Source organism: Lissotriton helveticus, chromosome 8, assembly GCF_964261635.1.
Source record: "Lissotriton helveticus chromosome 8, aLisHel1.1, whole genome shotgun sequence".
Lineage (NCBI taxonomy): Eukaryota > Metazoa > Chordata > Amphibia > Caudata > Salamandridae > Lissotriton > Lissotriton helveticus.
Window position 1 is genome coordinate 1,270,126,793 of NC_136069.1, and position 12,295 is coordinate 1,270,139,087.

Sequence of the window (12,295 nt, forward strand, 5' to 3'; positions counted from 1 at the left end):
ATAAGTAAAACGTGCATACATTTTCCATTGCAGGCTCAAAGTATTGAATCCTAACTGCATTGATTAAAGTTCAAAATGAATAGATGAGTAACACACATTTTCTCATAGAGGAAATTAGATGTGATTAATTAGACTCGCTGTTCAGTCTCTCTAAGCTTTCACATAAGTGTGAATACATGTATGACTCGGATAGTAGTGAGGAGAAATACAACAAATATAAATGGAAAACCTTTTTCTAGGAATATTGATTTCTATTTATCTAAACTTTCGGTTCTTATTCAGAGCACATGGTTAGTTAAACACAACTGCTGACCTGGTGTTATCTGACTCCAGCGAAGTATCTGCAAACAGCTATCTGGAGGCGAAGGCCACTATCTGAAAATCCACATTGAAAAACAACGGGAGATATATGTACTGCTTGTCCTGAAAGGTAAAGTGCACCACGGGCAAGAAAGCATGACGAAGATAAAAAGGTAGGAAAGGACTGTTTTTGCAATTAAAGGAGGCACTTCGTGGTTAAGTACTAATCGATAGGGTTAATGAAACCTGCTCTTTTCATGCAAAAAAGATCAAATCATTAACTCGATGCAGACTCAGACAGTGCTGCGAACACAGTGCAACTTTTAAGGAGACATTGAACTAACCTGATACCTATAATATCAAAGAATTGATATAAAACAAATTAAAACGTTGTTTTTGGGAGATATTTCTGGAAGTCAGTATTAAACTAGGATTAGTAAAATATAATGATGTACAATATTAAAAAACACATTTGTAAACACTTTGATGAATTTAATATTTTCTTTCAAATTTGAACTTTTAATTTATGGATGCTCATACAGTTCAGAAAGTCCATTGGGGCATATTAACAAGGAACAGGGAAAATTAACGCTAAGGGCGCTCAGCGTTAATTTTTTTAACGCCCGCTATCGCTGGTTATCGCGTTATTAACAACGCTAACCGCCTAGGCGATAAAAAAATCCAGCGATAGCGGCATTTTGGGAGGTTATCTCTGGTAATGCAGCGATAAAACTACAAGGATAGGGATATCCTTGTTGATAGCCCATGGTGGACTTAGCCATGTAATACACCTCCCGTTGGATTACATGGCTAAGTCTGAAAATTAGCAGACGTAAAAAAGCAGAGTTAACCGTGGTTAGCGCTGCTTTTTTTGTCTCTAACAGGGTTAGCGTGAAGTTTGATATTAGGAGAAATGTCGCTTACCGACATTTCTCCTATTATTTTGCTCTGGAAGACCCACTTTGCATCTCGTTAGGGATGCAAAGGGAAGTGTAGTGAAAAAGGGTGCTAACATGCAATTTTGTATGTAGCCCCTTGTTGATAGGGCGATATTTTTTCTTCGCTTCTTTGGCTTTTAAAGCCAAAAAAGCAGAGATAAAGCCCTTGTTAATATACCCCCAGGTACCTTACCAAATGCCTCCTGTTTTCATCAGAGGAACAGAACAAGCGTAAGGTGTATATATACATCAAATTCGTAACTGATATCCGTTGACGTAAAAACTCGTTATTTAAAGCCCGACAAAATACAGTGCCACTGATTTGGCAGTCAAAACTCTGCCATAGTTGGAGGGACTAACCCCTAATGTCTCAGCCCTAACAAATATTAGCAGAAAGTCTTATCACCTTCCTTGCCCTAAATCACGCTATAGGGACTTCTTTTAAATATCCACGTTCTCTGTCGCGCGGAATCCAAAGAAAAAAAATCACCAAGGTAAGCCTATCAGCCATAAGTTATAGACTAGGATGGCAGAAATATTCATCTCAATTTTTATAGCTGAAAATCTAAGGAGCCTATTCGCAAACAGCATTTTGAAGTGTGTTTAGTAGTACTACAATGGTCCTACTAAAGTACTATAAAATGTTATTCACAAACATATGTGTGTGTGTAAATCTCCACCTCTCACATGTTCTATGGGGAGGTCATCTCACATGTAAGTTTTCTGATAAGTGGTATTATTTATTTACATGTTGTACTATTGTAAATAATTTAACTTAACATTATTTCATACTGGGTTTTATTTTAATTCTGTTCCTCCACTATTATCTATGGGAGGTTGTTTCAGTGCTAGTGGTTGGCCATGCGTTGTGTTGAACTATCTCTGGATCTGGAGTAATTTACTACAGTGGTGGGTCCCAACTTGACTGTTGTAGCTTTTTAAGTGAAGTTTGTGAATAGTAATGGGCTTACTCGATTGTGGATGGGTGCATAGTTCTCCTTAATCCACCCTAAACCCCTCTTTACACCTCCTCAACCCCTACTATTTATAATTACTGCTACAGAGAAAAATGAGTTGGAGCAACCAGAATCTTTGGCCCAATAGCGATAAACATTTTTTTAGTATCAGCTTCGAAAATTGGTGCCAGACCCCAGTTGGTTCTCAGACCAAAAGGTTGGCAAAAGGTTTCTAAGTCCGAGGAGGAGCAAACGTTGATACCAACCACCAGCGAAGGGTCCAGGACCTTGGGGACATCACTTGAGGGTTAAGACTCACTCTAGCAGATGCCAGCAGCAGGGTCCAGAGGGAAGGTCCACTTGGAACTGGTCAGCTGAGCAATTGCAGGAAAGGACTCTGAAATCTTGTTGTGTCCCTATAGCTCGAACAGGAGTTCTGCCAACTGACCCTCAGAGTCACTTCTGGAGTCCTGGGTTCAAAGCAAACAGGTCTAGTCAGGATTTAGACAGTAGGCCAGTCATAATGAGCTTCACAAATAGAGGTATTCGACGAGACGTGCTGGGGATGCTGAGTGTCTTTTTCAAACTAGTAATATACAATCGGACTTTACCTTCAAGTAGGATTTTAAATTAGTAATAACATAGGTAATTGAATCTTTTTTAGCTGCTCCCAAACTGAAATTAAGCATTATAAATTGTTATAAAGTAACCCAGTGTGTCCTTATGGGAGAGCCAGCCTTGCTACGGTGAAAAAACAGACTTGAGAGGTTTTTGACTGTCAGGATGTGTAGTTCTTTAAATGTACATGTCCAACTTTTTAGATACCATGCACCCTGCCCTATCTGGTAACTTTAGGGGTGCCTTCTAAGTATTCAAAGGTAAGGGTTATGCCTGGCCAAAGGTTAATTTTTCCAGTTCGAAATGGGAGTTTAACACTGCCCACCCACGCTACAATGGAATACCTGTAGACATGCTTTACAGTGCTACTTTAGTTTGTAAATCAATGAGTGCTGCAGTACACCAGTAGCATTTAATTTATAGGCCCTGAATACATGGTATACTATATACAATTAACATATAACTATATTAAAGTGGACAATTAGGTATATTCCATTTTTTTCCATATTTAAAAGGGTAAGCAAAACCACTAGTTTAGCAGATGTAAAGAGTACAGAGTCCTTTGGCCAATAAAAATGGGTGCAGCACCAGGAGGCGCAAATCTGGGGGAATTCCACACACAAGAATGGTCATTTCCAACATTCTTGTTGGCATGCAGAAAATTCATGAATTTAGGAACCATCAATTACTTTAACATAAATTTCTAGTATTTAGGCATGTAGTTCAAGATGGTAATTATTCCAGTAACATTGTCTGCGCAAGTTCCCAAGGTAACACACATTATGCAATTCTGTTGCACAAGGGGGCAGTATGATGTAACGAATGAGGGACCAATGAAACAAATGAAGGACCAATGAATCGTCATGATGTCTAATCCTAAAAATATGAGTAATTTTTTTCTTTTGGTATAAAAAATAATAGACAAAATGCATCCACCCATGTTAGACCTGGCCCTTTTGACAGGTTTATCCCCAAACTTTTTGCCTTTTGCCTCTTATTTTTCTTACCCTGTTCTGTTGGCTATTGGATTGTGGGCACTTTACCTCTGGTGATCAGTGCTAAAGTGCATATGATTTCTTTGTAAATTATAAATATGATTGGTTTCCATGATTGGTATACTTTATTTACTGGTAAGTCCCTAGTAAAGTGCACAGAGTGCCAGGGTCTGTATATCAAATGCTACTAGGTGGCTTGCACCACTGGTTGTGCCAGCCACATGAGTAGCCCAGTAAATGTGTCCCAGACCTACCAATATAGTGTCTGCGTGCATATTTGTAAACTGCCATATTGCCCAAACAAGTGCCCCCACATGCCAGGCCCAAACTTCCCTTTTCTTACATGTAAGGCACTCCTAATTTAGGCCCAAGGTACCCTCATGGGCAGGGTGCAGTCTATGTGAAAGGTGGGCGTGTGTGACATGTCCTGATAGTGAAATACTGTGTATTTCGTTTTCACTGTTAAAAGGCTATCTGTCCGTTGGGTTTACATGGGAGATGCTTTGTAACATCTTCCAAGCATACATTTCCATAGGGACAAAATGGGGGAAATTGAGTTTAAGCTCTCTAAACTCAGAATTTATTAATGCAACTTTTGGTAAAAGCATTTTTTTAAATTCGGTGTTTGAAAATGGCACTTTTAGAAAGTGGGCATTTTCTTACTTTACCATTCTGTGTGCCTCTGACTGGTTGTATATTCAGCATCAGGTTTTGGAGTGACAGGAACTGGGGATATTAATTCACTCCAGACAGTCACAAGGGGGGGCTGAGGTGTGCACTGCCTTGCCTGGGTGACTCATTGCTGGGCTTAATAGACCTGGTCTGCATTTAGAGTAGTGGGAGGAGTTTAACTTGCACCTGAATAGGCTGCGTCTCCTTTTCACAATGCTGTCTCCACCCCCTGTGGTTATGATGTACAAGGGAGGACAGGACTGGTTTGGACTGGGTACAGAGGCCCTTGCCACAAAGAGAATAATGACAAAATGGGGTATACGTATTGGACCTAAAACCCCAGGACTTTAGATTACTTCAAGAAACAAGAGGATCCTGTCAAGAACAAGAGCAGAAGAACTCTGTGAGGAGCACTTCCTTTTCTGTGTGAGGGGTGGGTTGGCCTGCAGTCGGTGCTTCTGTCTATGGTGGAGGAAAAGGACTGACTCGTTTTGTGCTGCTGCGGTATCCTGCTTGTGAAGAATCTCCATGGTCTTGTGTGTGCTTGCCTCCTGTTGTCTCAGGGACTTCAGGATAAAGAACTATGCTATATCTAAAAAGAACAACCTGCCTGGGATGAAAGCTGGAGAAGCTGTGTGAGGAGCACTGCCCTAAGTTGTGTGGGGAGGATGGTCTGTGTTGGTTTCTCTTGTCTAAAGCTGAAAAAGAAGTGGACCGTTCTTGTACCTGTACCTTTGCAAAAGAATTAAGTGTGTGTGCAGTGCTATAGTCTGTCCCTTGAAAGTCCCAAGCAAAAGCATGTGAGGAGAGCTTTGGTTTGCGCTACTGCATGTGCAGCACCGACCTCGCCTTGTGGCTACTGGGGGATAAGAGAGGAGAGCTAAGGCTCTCCCTGGTGGCCTGTGCAAATGCCTGCAGTTAACTACAGCCGGAGCTCTGTTACGTGTCCCCGGGCTGCAAAGAATCACGGCTACCACCAGAAAGTCCAGGCAGAAGGCACCGCCACTCAGTGGAGTTCTTCTTGTGGCAGTGCAGCAGTGAGTCCGGCACAGCCTCTGGGAAGAATGGGAGAAAGGAGAGTGGAGTCAGCAAGACTGCCTGAAGAGGGAGCCCTGCTCGTCGGAGGCAGAACCCCAAGGAAAGCACAGTGCCTGGGGAAGAAGCAGCACCAAGGAATCCCTATGCAGCGGGCCCCCTCTGCCTTGTGAAAGGGAGCCATGAGGTGTACTGCTAGAAGGGCAAGGGAGCCCTGGGTCAGCAGTCTACCGCTGTCAAAAGAGGTACCACCCGGGGGAGGCAGCCAAGCATTGTGCTGTCGGTAGGAGTTCCAGACAGGAACCCAGTGATGGCTTGGGTCCAGGGAACATCCCCTTCATCACGGGCCAGGTGGCCCAAAACTGTTGGCAGCTGAGTCACAGGCTTGCTGGCTCACAGCAGCTGCAGGGGTCAGTTCAATCAATTGTGTACACCGGTGAAGGTCTCCAGTGTGAAGAGCCCAAACGGGCCCTCCCCTTACTCCGTTGTAGCTACCCACCACGGCCTCAAGAGACTGGAAATCTGCTGCAGACCATGAGGGAAACCCTAGACGGAGGTCACTGTCCTGTTTGAAACTCCTGTATACTTTGTGAAAGCAATGTAGGAGTGCTACATCGGCTGGTTGACGTGAGCATATAACTAACTACTGCAGGCTTGGCCCTACTGTACTGGTATTCTGAGAAACTGCACCATAGGTACAGTGAGTGTGCACTGTTTTGCCCATAACATGTGCTTGGTTGTCATGCCAATTGTGATTTAACTCAGAGTGGGATAAATGTTTTCATATACTGCAATGTGCTTTATGACCTATGGATTATATTGCCCATTGTCTGGTTGGCAAAGTGATTGATGATCTATGTGTTTTATATGCTTTTTTATGACAAGTACCTAGTGTCACAGTGATATATGTGATTGTGCTCTAATATGTTTTATGTATAATACATAGGATATTTAATAAAACCTTGCGTGGAGTCTCTTTTGTGGTGTGCCTTGTGTGTTACTTGTGTGAGTGTGTGTTGCACAAATGCTTTACAGATTGCCTCTGCGATAAGCCTGACTGCTCTGCCAAGCTACCAAGGGGGTGAGCAATGGTTATCTGGTGTGTGTAACTCACTAACCCTGACACGAATGGTGGGTGTTGCCTGGCTTAGGTGCATACCCTAGCCAACCAGAAACCCCATTTCTAACATGTCCCAAGCAAGTGGGCTACATGTATTGCTTTTCCATGCTATGGAATCACAGTGATGTGCCAGATGGTATAAAAGAGGCTTTGAAGTTGGGTTGTGTGAGGAAGTAGGTATTGATCTACTATTGGCCCTTCAGGCTTTTGGATCTGTGCTTGCAGTAATTATCCCTATTGGGAGTTTGTTAAAATTATTTTGAGCTGCAGCCACTGGTCTCTTCCTTTTAAAATGAGATCTGCTCTTGTGCAAGTTGTGTAAGTGGGTAGCCTGAGCAAGGAAGACTGTTGTGTGACTTGCATGTGTGCACAGGTAGCACTGCAGCATGGAGGACACACGTCTAATTGGTTATCAACCTGTCAAGATCTTATATGTTGTTTTGGATGCCCAAAAACGTTTTGTGAAGTATACATTCTACCATTTTTAAACTTTGTGTAAATGAGCTTAAAATGCAAATTTTCTATTTCCAAAACATAGGAAAACTATTGATGTGGGTGTTAAATGCATATCCAGTTACAGTTCTGTTATGCAAGCGTTCATTTTTTAATTATAAAGTAAATATATTTTCCTAGGTATGTTTAATGGGATTTAGGTTGGAACTACCATGCTTGGTCAAGTTAATAATTCAATTGTCCAGCTAGTACTTCAGTACGCCACTTGCAAATAGACCCATTCTGGATAATTTGCTTTATTCTGGGAGTCAGAAGGGGCATGTGAGAAATATATACAGAGGAACAATTCACCTATCTCTGACACCAGTCACCAAAGGGCTTGTCTTCGAGGAAAGTTGAAAAAAACAGATCTGACTGATAGAGTCTAGTGTCATATGGCTTGTACTTTCTTGCATTTGCTGGACAACATACACTTTGGACTGGTGTAAGTCAGATTCTGAGCACCCATCAGGACATGTTGGCCTATAATCCTGCTTACTCACAGTGTACCATCTGTACTCCTAACCCTACAGGGTAACACATGTGTGCAACCTCAGAACATGAAAATCCTGATTCCCCCAAGGTAATTGTGGTAACATATCTAGAACCCTTTTGCTCAGCCAGAGAGATGCACAAGAAATACACATTATGCAGATTTATTATTTATTGAAGCATTTTTCTTCTTGAGTAAAATACATGCGCTGCAATAATGCATAGAAGGAAACAGAATAATGGTTTTAGCAATTATGAGAAGGGTGAAAAAGATGAACAATTCAACCATATTGGAGATTACAGAAAATGATATGCTTGCATACAAGTACTGTAATATAGTGTAGTCCTACCCAGCTCATTCTACCCTATTGTGTCTAAGGTGAGTGGATCTGCCAAATCCCTATCCGGGTGATCTAACTTCCCATTACCTGTGGATAAGTGTCAGCAAGCTGCCTGCCTTGTCGCAGAGTAGGACAGTTTCCCTCGCATGAGGTGACAGGAATCAGCTGAGCTGGAATTCTGGCATGGACTGGCCTCCCAGTGCCAGTGAAACGCTCCTTTGAATAAACAAAGGCTTGATGTCATATAAATATAATATTTCCTCCATTTTACGATGTTGAAATTCCAGTCAGGCTGCTATTGCTTGTTCTATTATGATAGTTCTGTTGCCGATCTGGCAAAAAATAAACAACAGTATCTCGTGTGAACGTAGCCTTAGTAGAGAATGTTCTAGGTGTCTTGTTAGAGTGCCTACGAAATGGTGTTGTAAGCAAACTGAGTTCGAAGAATGTTATCCCATATTGGCTTGCAAATTAATGTGTATCAAATATCATTGTGTTTAAGGAGTGTAGGCAACTTAGGAATGTGTACATGTAACATGGCAGTTTCTTTAACAGGGCTAATACCTTCACATGACACCCACTCCTTAGAAGTAAGATGATTAAATGAATCTAAATAAAATGCTTATCCTATGTAAAAGCATAAAAACCCTTAAAACTATAAAAAAAAATACACTATGGTAGTTTGAGGATAAAAGCATACAGAAAGCCATATTTGAAAACATAAAAGCAAATTTAAAAATTTTTGTTAAAATGCTCTATAAGACAATTTAACAAAAAGTAGGGTGTTTAAAAACAAGTATGAATTAAAAAATGTTCTCGCAAACTCGTAGCAGCCAGATTATTTAGGTATTCTGAGTAGTAGACAACACATTGCTGTTCCCAGCAACTGCAGGCAAAGCTCCCAGAGGCACCCAAAACATCAGGTCTTTAGAGCAAAGATGTTCCTATCCATCCACCTCAACGTCCGCCAAGGGAGGAACAGCGGGTTCTGCAGATGATGAGCCAGGACCCATATCACCAGGAGACGAATCATCGCAGGAGGGCTCATAATATGCATTCAGGAGCAATTATAAACGTGAGGGACAGCAATAAAAGTGAGCCATTAATAGGACCACCAGTAGGTCAGTGTCCGGTGGTCTCAATCTAAAGCATATGTCCAGGGCACACTCGAAAATGCACAGCAGACAGTGAAAAATGGGCTGCATGCAGTGTAGCCCGACAGGCCAAAAGTATAAGAACCAATGCTCGTTCAGTTCCTGAAGTAAGGGTTCACCAAAGGAATGTATCATGATTTCATGACACAGGAGCAAGTGTGGTAGTGCTATCCCAATTTGACCTCGTAATGAGACATTCATTGCAGAACAGAAAAATTAAAAGCACAGTACTGACACCTAGGAACAGGACAAGCGGGATGCTTCTATAATGCTTCCAAGCACGGAGTGTATAATTATAACTAACCCAGAGTGAGTTGACTTAAAACAATACGCTATTGCCACCGTATTAGACACGTTAAAAATGTGGTACACAAGTTCCCCAAAATGGTGTGTGAAATTAGTGTGGAGTAGCGACTGTATTTCAAAAGAGGACCTTCCCACTTGATCAAACATCTCCCTTGCAGATGTTAAGGCCACATCTTTCTGGAAGAATAAGGCTTTCAGTCTGCTTATAGCATCAAAGGACACATTTAAAAGCTTCATCAGAGGCTTGCTTACAGCAAGTCACAACTGTAGAGACCATTATCAGAGAGGCAACACCCAATCTCATCCCACAGCAGCATTGATCAATAAGCACCATGTAACTCCCATTCAAGAGGAATCTGAAAACCGGATGGATCACAACAACTGGGAAACCTTTCTAGTAGCCTGACAAGTTTACTTTATACACAATTACAGACAATTTGAAGTAAAACTTCCCTTCAAAGTAAGGAATGCCCCAAGGTACTCTTGCAGTCAGTCCTGCTACGAATAACCTCAGTCTCCCTATTCCGACATAAAAACTTGAAAGGTAAGATCCATGACTCATGTACATACCCCTCACCTAGAACTTTATATCTGCCCACTTGATGGTGTTGTAAGCAGTATTAGAAGTGAAAAGTCAAAATAGGCAGATAAATAAATCTGTGGATTATCCAATCCAAGGAAGGTGTTTCAGAAACAGCAAATGGTAGTATCTCCAGCTTTTCTATGTTTAACATGATATAGGTTGCACCTTTCTTTACAATGAATATTTGTGCTTTGGTAAGATTACATGGCAAAAAGAAGCTTGTTGTATTAACCAGCTCGAATTGTCTGCAGAGTCCAACTCAGTAACATTATAGCTCTAAGCTGTGACTGCCAATGTTGCAAAGAAGACATGTCACTCTGAATGTTGTTAATTACTGAGGATTGCATTCAGGTGGATAGAGTAGTCATATCATTACCTAATACTGCTTGAGCCCTTTCTAAATTAGTCCTGTCAATTTTGTTCAATCTCTCTGCAGCTTACTGCTGTGAAATAATCTACACTTCATTGCATATTGCATACAGAAAGTGCTTTTCACGTGGTCTCTGAGGACCAAGTAAAAAGTCCTGCAATCCCATGTCATCAGAAAGAAGGGACAAGTGTTGTTTCACCTGAGACACTATTGAGGTTTTTAGCCAAACAAAGGCACAACGTACCACCCGATTGTTATGTCTGCGTGTATCTTGGGTCAGGCCTACTGATCTTAAACCCTTTGTTCTCACCCAGAAAGCGAGCCTGACAACCGTTAGTAGCTAATGGACATACTAACCATCCCTTCTGATAGGTGTCTGAAGAATTGTAAGAACCATTACAAAACAATAGTTGCCAGTTCACAAACTGTGCAAATGTGGGAATGTTTGGTGTATTTAAATCTTTTATCTTAGCCAAACCAAGACAGAATGTTGCTGCACAGTTTTCTTCAGGACAATCATGTTGCTGTGGTATATGGTATGCTCTAAATAGGGCCTTGTTTCTCTGAACCTGGCAATCTTTACTTCCCCAAATCAATTTTAAGTCAACATTGTCTTTCCAAAAGTCACACCCTTGTAAATACAACTGGGAAACAAAGAATGCAGATTATATCAGCTTGGTGGTAGTGAACATAGATTTCTGAGCCTGCGATGGTGATGATTTGTAACAATGAGAGCCTGAGTTAGCTGTAAATATGCAAAACTTCCATGCAAATGCTTTTGAACTACCCTTTGGTGGTGTAGGGCAGTGTTACCATTGTGTAAAATATAATATAGCATATGGAGTACTTGCTTTAGGCAGAAAATGGTGACTGTAAGGGCCAAAACACAACATTTCATCATAATTAGCAGTACCCTCATACATCTCGTTATTATTAAAAATACATTGCAGATCTTCTAGCATTTCATGTACTATATCAATTTACCAATCATCAAAGATAGAACTAGGGGTGATGAAATCATGCAGACATTTAAATAGATATGACACTTGAATCAGTTCAGTAGGACCAAATATATAATTCAAGGATACCTTATCATGAACAATTCACCAGGTAAAGGTCTCTATGCCCATAGTATTGTGGGTAAGATTCATTGATGATTTATTTGTGATCTGCAAAGGTAAATTGTTGGCAGCACAAGCTTTTTTTAATGAACTTAACATAAATGAGTTAAACCCAGCTTTTACCAGCAAACTCAGTGCCACTCAGATCGAGTATCTAGACGTAGCACTTTAAGTAGAAGATGTGAGGATTATAAAAACACACATCTGGGAGAAGTACACTGCATGCCTCTTACTGTCATCCAGAGAGCCTTAAGAGAATTATATTGTATGGGAAATTCTGAAGAGCCCAGCACATATGAATTACAGACAATCATTTTGAAAAGACTAGCACTGAGATGAGCAAGACTTTTTACCAAAGGTGTTAAAACAACGACATACTCCAATCAGCTTTTAAGAGAGTACTTGTGCATAAACATTGGCACCTTCTGAGGAGTGATGCTTTAATCTCCAATAGGTTCTCTATTCAACCCCTCATCACTCACAGGAAGGCTAGGTACTTCAGTGGCAGGATGGTGATCGATTACATTAGGAGTACCAGTATTTTTTGGTTGAAACTCAGGGCAGGTTTCTAGAAGTGTGATAAGTTCAAGGCCTGCAAGCAGGGTGAGATTATCTCGTCAGTGTGCACTCCTTTTGGGCAGGAATTGAAAATAATTAAACATTTAACCTGCAAAACTGTGTCTGTGGTATATATGTTGAAAATTACCTGCAATAAGATGTTCATTGGCAGCACCATCTTACAGGCACACAAAGAGTCTTGCAACTAAGGGCAATTAAAAATCGAGACAGCCGCTATCAGATA